We start from the raw sequence: 9,980 nt of genomic DNA, 5'->3' as shown, positions 1-9,980 counted from the left end.
TAAGTGAACAGAAAAAATCTTTTCCAAAAGTTGTATGATTTTTGAACTAATCTTATGATCTGTTGTGGTCTGGCTCTTGATTTTGAACTGTTTGGCATTCTGGGCATTCCCCACCCTCTTCTCAATGCACGAGCAGGTAGCCCAACGCCACCGGAGTTCCAACTCTGGAAAGATTCAGGATTTTTCTATAAGGATGGGATGGTGATTCATTCTGAGCTCTCACAAGACAATCATGCAGCTGCCCCTGTTTCAAAATCAGCAGCCCCGCCAGCGCGTCTCCATCAGCCTTGAGAAAACAGGAAGCACAACGGCCACCACAGGAAGTGGTGCGCTCTTACACCCACCCCAAAAACTTAGCTGCTGAACCTATTGCAAAATGTTAACAGAACACTGCAGGGTACACAGAGAAAGAGATGAGAAATCTGCTGACCTTTGGGTGCCTGTGCAATTCCTGGCTTTAGTTTCTGAGGCCTATAGCCTAACTCAGTCACCAACATGTCCTGTGTTTCTCAGTCATTGCAGGTTAAATCCCCTATAGTAGGATGCTCTTACCCAGAATGTGAAGACTTTTTCTTAATTATTTTGTTTCATGCCCCAAATTTGCACAGAAATGCAGTAAGAAGCTTCTTGTCTGGAGGGCTGACAGACTGAAAGATAGAAATAGAGAAGGTGGAGAGGACTCTGTTTTGTTCATCATGATTAACTATGTACTCATTTCCTTGGCAACATGGAAGAAACGGGTGTTTTTAGGGTGGAGATTTATATGTATATCTTGTGATTTGGATGTTTTTCATATTAAACAAGAAAAAATATTTCTCACTCTCATGGTTGCAGAGAAAGGACTGTACCATAACATTTCAGAGAATAGATGTGCCTTCTGCACATAAAAGGAGGAGCATGATGAACTGCTTTAAGTAGGAAACATCATTCCTTGGGGGTGCTGTGGGGCACAGAATAGAACTAGGAATGGCTGAAAGAGAAGAACAGGATGTTCCATAACAAGCAAAAGAGACAAGAGAGATACAACATGCAAAAAGATTTGAAATTTGAGAAGGTTTTTTGTTGTGTTTGGGTACTAAAATAATCTTGAAAATTTGTTCTGCAAAATCAGAGGGGGAAAAGTGCAAGTTTATATGCTGGATGATGGGCAAGTAAAATTTAGGTAGGGGCTTTTAAATTAAAAAAGCAGGATTTGTGAATTAGAGAAGCTGCTGCTGCAAAAGAAGTGCAATAATAAGAAGGCAGGAGAGGATCAGGAATGGAAGATGATGTTAGCTATTGAGACTGGATCTAGGCATTCTTTTTCTGCTAGGTGTTTCATTTGTCCAATAAATGCAGATGAGAACCTGGTCCTGGAGACCAAACTATTTGTAAATTCTTGTTAAATTCTCTGAATTGTTTTGTCAACAGTTGAAGCTTTTGAAAGCTGGATTTTTTTTTTCTTGTTTCAAAATTGAACAAAATTTGAAATGAAAAAGTATGTAATTTTGGTTTGAAACAATGTTTCATTCAACTCATAATTAAATCTTGGGGGATTTCCATTTTTGTAAGAAAATTGTAAAAATTATTTAGAGTGAAAATGAATTCCTTATCTTTCCTTTTTTTTTTTCCTTTTCCTTTTTTTGATTCAGCCAGTAAAAGTCAATTATTCCCACAACTCCAACCAAACTGAGAAAAGCAGTCAGATTCCTGAAATCTGTTCTTCAGCATTACTGGAAGATGGAGAACATTAAGAGCTATACTGCAAGACTGCTGAAAGTCCTACACAGAGGGTAAATGTAGATTCGAAGACAATGTCATCAGAACATTAGACACATATCCCTAGGAAGTTGGCTTGGTTTACTAAAGCAGCAAAGTTGTATGCAGAATCTTTAAGCGATCTTGCCTGGATGTGGATTACAGACAAATATCTTATTCAGCAGATTGGATAAATGCTTTATCTCTTTGTCTCTCAGCACTAGCTCCTAAGTGTCTTCTTTCTCTGTCACAGTTCAATTGCTCTTACTCTTTGGTGAATGGAAATGCAGTTCTACCAAAAATAAATTGAATATTTTACCTGCTGCTGTTACTATGGGGAGTCTTCTATCCAGATGTCTGTTCTCTGAATTGCTTTAGAATGGAGTTTGTAACACTTTCAGCACAGCTTACTTTTGAAAATACTTAATCTGAGATGAAAACTTCATAATACTTCCTTTTGAAGTAACTCATTCTATACAGATTGTTTCTGTTTTGCACAGTCATTCAGCAGGCAACTTCAGTTTGTCTTGTAACTCCCCTCATTACGTTAACTCTCTTAACAGCACACACTTCGGAATTTTTCTAAAGCTCATAACTGTGTTTTTTTTCCTGCCGTGAAATACATTTTCATTTCAAGTGTGCACAGAGATTAGCAACATGACTAGTTCCGATATTAACACATCCATATTCTCTTCATTTTGATCTAACATCTCTCTCTTCCTGCTGGTTATTCTGTCTGTGGGCTATTTTCAAAGTTCTAAAAATATCAATAAAATCATGAAGTTTACTGGACAGAATACTGCTGTGCTGTTCATGTCTTTTCTCCTGAAAACTACGATACAGCTATCCTTTTCTCTTGGTGGCAGACTAGGCAAAATATATGGCTGATCCTGTTTGTTTCTAGTAAAATGTCCCAGTTCACACACTTGTCACAGATTTTCCATGGAGGGCTTAATGAATTTTTTTTTTTTTTTTTTTTGTGGACAAATCAGCATATCCTTAAACTCCAAGATATGTCTTACCACTCTGCATCCACACACAAAAAACCGCTAGCTCACTTAAATTTGAGGTCTGCATTGAATTCTGTCCCTTTGGGAATATTGTGCATGCACTTAAGATTGGACTTCTGGGACTCCATCTCCTGGCCATGTAAATGTGAAAAATAGCCTGTCCTGAGCAACGAAGAGATCCTTATCATGCCTGTTACTGTGAAAATCCGTCCTGGAAACCAAACATTCAGAAACAAACTATTCCACCAGTTCTTCCTCATTTACTTTATTCAGCTTTGACTACAACTCACAATTTGCTTCCAGATGTTTTCCAGAGGTCTGATGGTTTGTCTCAACCTGTTTCTAGCTTAACATTTATTGAGACTGATTTTTTCCTTATGACCTATCCAAAGTGAGTATTATTAACTTCTGCAGATAAAAATTTAAGTTCTGAGAGGAAAAATCACGCATTATCATTAATTTTCATTGCACCAAAATACAGAGCCAATGAAGATGATCAGGGAAACCAGGGGTTTTCAGTCCTCTTAAACTTTGTGTGCTTATTAGACTAGATCATGCGCTCTGAAATTTGTACCTTATTAGTGGTCTAATATGCAGTATGAAAATAATCTACTGTGTGAGGCAAGAAATAGAAGGAAAGGGGTGCATTTTATGCAAAAGAACTCAGAAAGTGTTCAGGACTAGTAACTTTCAAGTGCTTAGGAAGCTGAGAGATTCTTGTAGTCAGAAAGACTTTTTCTGTGCCTCTGGCTGGAGAAAACATTGATTGATTGGATTTGACATAGCCCTTTGCAAGTCAAGTAGGTACAAAATTGTCCTTAAAGTTAGAAAAAACACCCTCTGTGAACAAAGGTATAACTTGTATTAAACTGTGTCATGTGGACGCAGATTGGAAAATGTAAAATGGAAAGCAGTCTTTAAAATGTGGACATGATCAGTGTTTTGAAGAACAAAATCTGTCCTACAAGAGGTTAAGTTAGTTACATATGATTACATTTCAATCAATTATTTCTTACTATTTTTTCAGACAGAACTTTTTCAAAATGCCAGGCTGTTGGTATCCCTCCTGCCTATGACTCTGCCTGGGCAGTCTCTGAGCTGGCTCCTCTAGTTTTCCTTTCAGCTGTTGTTACCAAGTTTATAGAAGGCCTCAGGTAAGGACCATAAATGCATAGCTTTATAGGCCTTCACTGAGAGCAAGAGGAAGCATCGTTTCTCCAGTAGCCATTCTATAACACACATTTCTTACTTCAAAACCATCTGTTTTGATTTTTTTTTTAATTTGAAAATTATTCTGCAAACTTCACTCTGTCCCTTCATTTGTTCTCTCAAATTCACTGGAAAGGTAATCACTCTGGTTGTTCTGTACCTGTGCTGTATTTTCAGCAGTCAGCAGCTTCTTTTAACCCCTCATAACCTAATTTTGCTAAGCTAGGACTCTTTAGAACACATTTTGTGAAATATAGTTCAGGTTTATTTGGTTATTTTGTTGTTTGGTTATTTTGTTGTTTGGTTGTCTGTATTAATCGACAAAACTGACAGACCAAAAAAGAATTGGAGCAATGGCGAAAGAGAAAAATGAAAGGGAGGCTGAAAGCTCAAAACGCAGTTTCATCACTTTCAGACTAACATATATTTTAGTCCATCAATTTCTCAATTCAACCTTAGGTCAAAACATATTTTTTATTACATTAATTGAAGCATAATTTTGTTTAATTCAAACTCTGACTCTGTTTACAGTTTCTACAGTGTGAAAGGGAAAAAGTTTGTTCTCCTCTTACACACTCAAGACTTGGTTTTCATAGGTCCTGAGCTCTCTTGATTTCAACTGCAGTTGTTAGAACATTTAGACTACATTTACCAATAAATAATCTAATCCTCTTCAGAGCTGCATATGATCTATAAAGTATTTTATAGGATCAGTAATACTTTTGAAGCTAAACCAGTGCAGAAAAATACTTTCAGCTTTTTGTGATAGAATCAGAGCTTCGGGGGAAAAGCATCATTAGCTTTATTTAGTGCTTAAAGCAAATGCTTTAGCTTTGCTTTAATAAAATCAGTATCTAAAATATGCAAATTGTGTATTTTGAATGACAGAGGGTTTCTACATGCCAATTCCATTCTGGTTCCACCAAATTTTCTTAGAGGGAGTAACTTCCTTATGTCAGGATTATGTGACAGAGCTAGAGCTATGTTCAGGATAGACCTGACCTCAGCGAAAGAGCAGATTTTTGTTTCCCTTCTTTGTGAATTTTTTTAGCAGTTTTAGCCTTATTTAACATTATGCTTGTCCCAGGTTTCAATTATGCAGATGCTCACAGTACTTTTTCCCTTTGAGCAGACAGCTTGAGTCTGAATCAGATGACAGAATGGTTGGACAAGGTTGTCCAAGGACAACGTTTGCTCTGCTCTGGACATTGCAAAGGGAGAGACTGCAGCTGCCATAGACTTGCCTGGTAAATCCACACTTGCTTGTTCTATAGCCCTCAGGAATGTAAGAACTTTCCTTACTGCATAAAACTTCAGAAGATCAGGTAGAAGATTTTCCTCAAGATGGGTTAAGGCCCACTTTGAGGAGATCAGCTCAGACCTTCTCTGGGTTTTCAATACTTCCTGTCTGATTTTTAATTATTGTTTTCCACTAAAGAGTTAAAGATTGATTTTGGTGCAGCATCTTCCAGAACCATTAGTTTCAGTCTCTGGCCTTCAAAACCATCAGTCTTGGTCTCTATGATTATGTGCGATGAAGCTGGGCTTCATTTAGGATTTGCATTTCCTGGGAAGAAAAATAATTAAGGTTTGGGGGGGGGGGGGGGGGGAGAAAAAAACAACCAGAACATTTCTACTCTGCATTTTTTCCAGTTGGTGATAAGCTTGACTGTATCTCTCCCCCACCCATGCAAACATTGAGCTTTGTTTCTGTAGGTCACAAATGGCATGATTTTGCATTTCTGCCTGCCTGCTGGTTTGGGTGAAGTAAAGCAGTGGGCTTTGCAGAGTGGGACAGCTGGGTGAAATGCTTCTTGCTCTCTTGATTCTTGCTTTCTCTTTCAAAGTGAGTTGCACTAGTCCTTGTGGGAAGGAAGGAGAAGATGGTGGTTTTGCACAAATATTCTCAGTGACTGTTCTTTTCTTTGGCAATCTTGGAATTTCCCCAAAGGCTTTTGTTTCTTGCAGCTCCTCTGATACATTTTTTTCTTCAGTTTCTTTCCTAAGTCTCTGAGCCCCAACCAAACTTGGTCACTCTCTTTCAGTAATATAATGGAAAACTAACCTTTGACTCATCCAGACCCTTTGGAACGCCAGGACTAAAATAAACTACAAAAAGATGTGGAGGTACAGCTGCTGCTTGCCTCTGGTAGATGGATTTTATCAGAAAAGGTAGTGCTGATTTGTATCACTCAGCCATACCAAGGTTATACAAAGAGCAGCAAAGCCCCAGGAGCATAACAGTCGGTCTGCTCTTAACCTCAACCTTTATCTCTCACAGCCAGCTTCCTTCCCACACCACAAGCACCATGTGTTATTTTACACTGAAGCAACACTCAGCAACAGAGGTCTATCTGCCCAAAGAATGGAAAGGTAAAAGGAGGATGACATGAACACAAGATGGGTGGGCAGCATGAGGACTAACAATTATGGAGCAATGCTCTTACAAACCAGTGCCAATCTACTACCTGCCACAGTGTGTGAGCTTTGGAGTGGTCGGGACGTGCTTTTCATCAGTCATTTCTTTTTGCCTCAAGCTGTTATCTTCACCTCTAGATGATGAGAAGTGAATTTGACTAACAACTGCTGAATGAAATGAGAGAAAGCTGAAGGAATCAGAGGGTGATAGCACCTGCTTCAGTCTGCCGGAAGGCACCCATGACTAAAACCAGTGCCCCCCCCACCCCATGCCCCAGGGGAATATATTCATTGTACCCGGAGGTTGGTGGCAGCTCCCATAAGGTTCCATCACTAAAAAGTCACATCACCCCACATCTGATTTGAAATTTGTTGAATCCTGTGAATAAGTAGGGAAACTGATGGTACTCTTTTATGCATTTCCTGTAAATCATCTCTACGGGGGGGGAAGAGTGGTGCTTACTAGAGTTCACAAGGAGTGAGGCCTCCTAAAGGCTTTGGCAGGGGATAAATCCCTGAGCATATGTGCCTGGAGAACAAAAAGAAAACAAAGGAAAATCTAAAGCCCAAGGGTAAAAGTCTGTCTGAGTAAGAATGTGTTTTTATTTACTATTTCATTACTAACAAACAGGACAGATACTTGGTTGTTGAAGGTTTCGTGGTCAATATGTTGCAGAAATCAGAATAGTATTTCTTAATCTTCATCTCCCTGATCTGCAACATAAAATGATAAGCCATTTATAAACATGAGATGGGGTAGGCAAAAAAAACCAAAACCCAGAGACAGCTGCACAGACCAGCAGCTGTGACACACACAGGAAATTTGGATGGAAAGAACCATTAGTGCATTGAGACCATCTCCTCGCCTGTTAGTAGGGCCAGCCCCCTTTTAGCAGACTGAAAAAGCAGCTCCTTCATGACAGATGCGGGTGACTTTAAGATTTTGTGCTTCTTAAATAACATCTCAGGGAAAAAGCCTTTTCAGATATCAGTCTCTGCCTCACCTTTTCTAATTTGAACTTGTGTCCATCCTGCAACAGAAATAGGCCTATCCTCTGTATTTGAAAGACCTGTCAAACTACCATTTCGCTCTGTATTATCCAAATAATGACTGTTCCTTTGTTGTTCTACAGCAGGTTCAATTACATGACAAAGCCCATCCTAGGATAGGCATATGATGACTAGGAACAGTTATTTTACAGCCAATTTGTTGAGTGATGGATGTGTGTCTTAAATGTTAGAGGAAATAAATAGCAGGCAAGACTGTACAAGCCACTTGGCCAAAATGCACGTCTCCCATCAAGCCTCAAATATTATAGTTTTGCTTTGCAGACCATCTGCTTATCCTCTCAGTCCCTTAGGAATGGAGAGTATTAAATGGTTGATAAACACAAGTTCAAATTTTAGAGATTTGGTGACAAGTCTGTACTTGGGTCATCCTGATTTCCTGCTGACAATCTGACCAATTTCAAATTAATTCTGAGGAAAAAATCCAAAGTAAATGTTCCATGTGTAACTGGATAAATTTCATGGCCATTCAGTGTCCAAGAATATTCTATTCAAAATGAAAACCTTTTATTTTATCCTATTACAAACTACTAAACATACTCAATGAAAGTTTTTTGAAGAGCCACAGCTGGAAAACTACTAATTGCATCGGCAAAATAAGAGCTCTGAAGTCTCGTCTGGCTCTTAAGCCCAGTCTATCATCTTCCCCATCTTGCCAAACATAGAAAACCATGTGTTTTCTGTCAAAGTCCCACAGCAAACCATGTGGAAAACAAAGAGCTATAAATAACTCCTCCCCAACATGAAAGGTGACTAATCTGCTGCTTCCAATAATATCGCCCTCCAAACTCCAAAAATTTTCCTTCGCCTTTACCTGTCTTTGTATTAAAGCCACATTGTGGTGCTCTTTTCCTGACCACCTCTCTCTTGAGATCTCATCTTACTACATTTGGTGTTCTCTTTCAATCCTGAAATACTTGCAAAAATGTCACTTTAATTACCTGTAACCTCTGAATTAGTTTTGTGGAAAGATAGATTTCATAAAATAAAATGGAATTGCAAATGCTAACATAGGAGAGTATGATCCACTGTTTGGGGTCTGGCTTGTAATCTAGGATATGGAGTTAATTTTCTGGCTCCCTGACCCATTAGCTGCCACTTGCACTCTCTATGTCTTTATTTGCCCTGTCAGTCATGAGAGGGTACATGTTCAGTGCCTTGTTTGAAGTAAAATACTGTGTCTAAAGAAGAATAAAATGTTTTGAGATCTGTTGATTAAAAAAAAAAAAGCAATATAAGCACTAAATGCTACTACCACAAAGAAAAGTCATCTGAAAGTTTGCTACAGAGCTTAAAATCCACACAGGTCTGGGAAAAAAAAACCAGGGAAGGATTTCCTCCCGCTGTCACTGCTGTCACTCACCCTTGATCAGTTATGGGGCATAAATCACCTTTCGGTCTTGAATCTGCCCTACATTTAATAGAAATATGGTGCCAAAAGTGGTGTCGTCTTTACTAAGCATATGCTAACGATTTCAAAGGGAGGATAGTTCAACAGCCTATGACATTATAGCACGGTTCTATAAACCTTCATATAATAGTGGTATAACAGGATGTTTTCTCAATAGAATTGGGATGGATATGTTTGAAACTATGAGATACATAGAGCACATGATAAGGAAGTTTATGCAGAGTTTTAAGGTCTGTTTTTAACTAACCACTTAGTAATGACTATGTAAGTATTTTTAATTTTGTCCTGTGTTTTAGTGTGCTATGAGCCAAACAATGATAGCTGAACTTAGCAAGGGAGATGATTTCATTTGTTGTTAAAAAAGAAATTTTTCACATGACCTAAGCCACACAGTTAGTGTAAGTCCCTAGCTGTATTTTTTTAAATTTATCTTCTTTTCTCTCCAGTAATTTCTTCTATAGGTTCTGTCATTCACTTGTTGCATTTGATTTCAAGTTAGGTTACAAGATTTTTCTTGCATATGCATCATTTCATCCAAATGTTGTTCTCACCTACTGCTAAAATTATAATAATAGCAACAATAACAATTTTGTAATGTGTTGAAAATCAATGATTCGTGTCGGCTACGGTATTTCATAATTCCAGAGTAGTTTGTTATTTTGAATTTATTATGTATTTTGATAATCTTAGGGTGAGTCATAGTTAGTGGGGAAGACTGTCAGTAAATGAAGAACTGAAATCTTTATTGCTTTTCCATATTTTCTTTTTGAGTACAGCTTTGTCTGTTTGTTAGCTGGTTGTAAAATAAGAATTTGGAAGAGAACAGCAGAGAAAGAGTATTCCAGTGAAAGAGATTACAACTTTCTTTTCATTTGTGAATGAAATTAGTTCTTTTCATTTGTGAATTTTCCTAGATTTTTTCTAACTGATGTCACAGTTTTAAATTGAATTTCTGCAAGACATCTATAGGTATCTTTTCCTGAGAAATTTGTGTAGACAGTCAAAGTCTGGAAGTTTCCCCTGCGTACTTTAGCAAATCCATATGCAGTCTATGTATTAGTTTAAAGTAGGAAAGTTAAATCTCATTGGGCTATGAAAATATGGCTTCGAAAAGCATTTATCTGCAC

The sequence above is a fragment of the Aptenodytes patagonicus genome, chromosome 7 (assembly GCF_965638725.1).
Source record: "Aptenodytes patagonicus chromosome 7, bAptPat1.pri.cur, whole genome shotgun sequence".
Lineage (NCBI taxonomy): Eukaryota > Metazoa > Chordata > Aves > Sphenisciformes > Spheniscidae > Aptenodytes > Aptenodytes patagonicus.
Note: the sequence above shows the minus strand (reverse complement) of the source record.